The sequence below is a fragment of the Lissotriton vulgaris genome, chromosome 1_1, assembly GCF_964263255.1.
Source record: "Lissotriton vulgaris chromosome 1_1, aLisVul1.2, whole genome shotgun sequence".
Taxonomy (NCBI): Eukaryota; Metazoa; Chordata; class Amphibia; order Caudata; family Salamandridae; genus Lissotriton; species Lissotriton vulgaris.
The window spans coordinates 806,502,895-806,503,813 of NC_141685.1; positions in this window are offsets into that span (position 1 = coordinate 806,502,895).

The window sequence follows — 919 nt, forward strand, 5'->3', positions numbered from 1 at the left end:
ACCCCTCACCTCACACCCTCACCCCTCAACCCCTCACCCTCATCACCTCACCCCTCACCTCACTCACCTCACCTCACCCTCAACCCCTCACCCTCACCCTCACTCACCCTCAACCCCTCACTCACCCTCAACCCCTCACCCTCACCTCACCTCACCCTCACCCTCACTCACCCTCAACCCCTCACCCTCACTCACCCTCACTCCCTCACCCTCACTCACTCACTCACCCTCACTCCCCCTCACCCTCACTCACCCTCACTCACCCTCAACCCTCACCTCACTCACCCTCACTCACCTCACCCCTCACCCACCCTCAACCCCTCACCCTCACTCACCTCACCCTCACCCTCAACCCTCACTCACCTCACACTCACTCACCCTCAACCCCTCACCCTCACTCACCCTCACACCTCACTCACCCCTCACCCTCAACTCACCTCACCCTCACCCTCACTCACCCTCACCCTCACTCACCCTCAACCCCTCACCCTCACCCCTCACCCTCACTCACCCTCACCCTCAACCCCTCACCCTCACCCTCACTCACCTCACTCACCCTCAACTCACCCTCACCCTCAACCCCTCACCTCACTCACCCTCACTTCACCCTCACCCTCTCCTCACCTCACTCACCTCAACCCCTCACCCTCAACCCCTCACCCTCACTCACCCTCACCCCTCACCCTCACCCTCACTCACCTCACTCACCCTCACTCACCCTCACTCCCCCTCACTCCCCTCACTCCTCACTCACCCTCACCCCTCACCTCACCCTCACTCACCCTCTCAACCCCTCACCCTTACTCACCCTCAAACCCCTCACCCTCATTCACCCTCAACCCCTCACCTCATCCTCACTCACCCTCAAACCCCTCACCCTCACTCACCCTCAACCCCTCACCCTCACTCACCCTCAACC